The following is a 2,394-nucleotide window of genomic DNA, read 5'->3' on the forward strand; positions in this document are numbered from 1 at the left end:
TTTTAAAACATTTATTTATTTATTATGTGTGTGTGTGTGTATGTGTGTGTGTGTGTGTGTGGCCAGCTCAGCCCACCAGGGGGCGAGGCTGGCTGGCATGTGGTGCTGGGGGATCGAACTGTGGTCCCTGTGCTTTGCCAAGCTTGTTCCAAGTAGGTGCTTTAGACCACTGAGCCATCTCGCCAGCCCATCCCCTACCTTGTTAAACATATAAAATATAGATATAATAGTGGTATGATTTTCAACAAGTCGGTTTTCTGCTAGTCTTCTTGTAGACCAATGTTTTTATCTATCAGTTCTGTCATCAGTGTAATTTCTGGGTCTATTCTTTTTTTATTTTTTGCTTTTTAAAGTAGATATTTTATTTCCTTTAATGTGAATGTTTTTATTATGTTGAAAATTCCATCAAATATAACCACTTAGGATTGTTTTAATGACACCCCTCGTCACTTCCCCTAGACAGACAAGCTCACAGACATTATTACTCTGAAGGCTCCGAGTGGTCACCCCAAGTCTAAGCCCTGTCCAAGAGGTCAGCACATCTCCAGAGCCCACGGTGTTGTGCACGAGCTGGGCAGGACCTGAGTACTATCTGCGTCAGCGCTCCTGTGGCCGTGACCACAAAGTGAAGACAACACAAGCGAGCGGGTTGCTTTCCATAATGTTAGCAACTACAAAGTGCCGTAAGATGAGAGTTGCACAGTGAGGAAGCAGCCACCAGAGTAACCCCGTGCTGTCACCCAGTGTGTTTAAGCTGAAGCAGACAGGACGCGTGCTGCCCTGCGCCTGAGGGAGGAGTGGTTAGTGTTCACACAAACAAGATGTAACGCCAGCTCAAGAGAAAGGAGCTCCTTCCCGGGAAGAGTGCGCTCTAATGCGGTGGGTCCAGGAGCCCTGCACCAACAGAACACGCACCTTCATGCGAGGGGGCGGGGAGAGGATTTATGCGACAGAAGTCATGGATTCCATCAAGGGTCCCTGCAACCAGACACTCATTCCGCTGTTTATTACTGCACTGCGTCAGTGGGCACCTGCCTCCATCACAAGTCCTAGTGCAGTCTGAAGGGACGAGGGACTCAGCTGTGCTCCACAGCCACGACTGTGGTTACTGTCTGCTCTTCAGCGTCTCCACTAACCACTCCATGGCCTCGTCCAGTCCAGTGCCTTTGGTGGCCAATGTCTTGAATATCTGCCACTTGTGGTCCTTGAGGGCGGGCAGGCCAAGGGCATTGGCCATCTCCGAGGCGGTCATGCCTGCTCCATGGCCTGCTTGTTGACCAACACCACCAGGACGGCCTTCCTCAACTCCTCCTCCTCCAGCATGGCCACCAGGGCAGACTTGGAGATGCCAGTGCAGTCCCGGTCACAGCTGTCCACCACATAGTTGACCATGTCTGTGTTCAAGTAGTAGCATCTCCAGTACTGCCTGATACTCGTCTGTACCCCCAAATCCCACACTTGGAGTTTCAGGTTTTTGTACGTCACTGTCTCCACATTAAAGCCGATGGTAGGAATAGTCGTCACAACTTCTCCCACCTGCAATCTGTACAAAATCGTGGTCTTTCCTGCACCATCCAATCCCAAAATTAAAATCCTCATTTCCTGGGTTCCAAAGAGGCTGGAAAAAAATACTTGAGAAAAAGCCACCCATGAGGAGCGCCAGTCCACCCGCACCTCACTGGGCAGCAACTCCTCCGCGACCTCAGCGCAGCCACCTCCGCTCGCCCTGGCTCCGGGCCACGGTCCCAGCGGTCCCTGCCGACAAGGTCAGCCGCCACAATTTCCACATCGGCCTGGGCGGGGGCCTGAGTCTATTTTTATTGATCAAATTCCTTTAGAATTATATTTTCCTACTTCTCTATGTCTCATCAATTTTTTACTGTTTTTCAGACATTGATAACTTTACCTGATTAGATTCTGAAAATGCTTATCCAATAAGATGAGAGGTTAGGGGCCAGGGAGATGGCTCAGTAGGATAAGCACTTGACTGGCAAATGCAAGAATCTGAGTTCAATCCCTGGTTCCGCAAAAAAAAAAAAAAAAAAAAAAAAGAGGTTAAATCCAGTCTCCCATTATTCCACTAATGCCAGAAGTGGAAGTCTCAGGCCTTCTGTTACACCAAGTACCTTTTATTCGTTGGAGTAGTTGGAGACCAGGAACAGTAGTTTCCTCCAAACCAGCTAGTTCTGAACTATTCATGCACCTCTCCAACTTCTGTTAACAAAATGGTCATTTCTTTCTTCAACAAACCCTTTTCTCACAATCTCCCATTAGTTCAGTTAGGAAGAGTAGCCTGATCCTTTCAGCTTTCTTCCTGGAAATCTTATTACTTAAACCCATCAGTTCATTAAGTACTTCCATCTTCCAAATTACTTCAGACAACAGTTTCAACAG

The 2,394-nt window shown here is 48.0% G+C and overlaps 1 pseudogene; it reads right to left on the reverse strand.

Annotated features, from left to right (window-relative positions):
• Positions 1-1,105: 1,105 nt before the first annotated feature.
• LOC101577352 lies at positions 1,106-1,646 on the reverse strand (annotated as a pseudogene).
• Between the last annotated feature and the right edge of the window lie 748 nt (positions 1,647-2,394).

The sequence above is a fragment of the Octodon degus genome, unplaced genomic scaffold, assembly GCF_000260255.1.
Source record: "Octodon degus isolate 3935 unplaced genomic scaffold, OctDeg1.0 scaffold00007, whole genome shotgun sequence".
Classification (NCBI taxonomy): Eukaryota; Metazoa; Chordata; class Mammalia; order Rodentia; family Octodontidae; genus Octodon; species Octodon degus.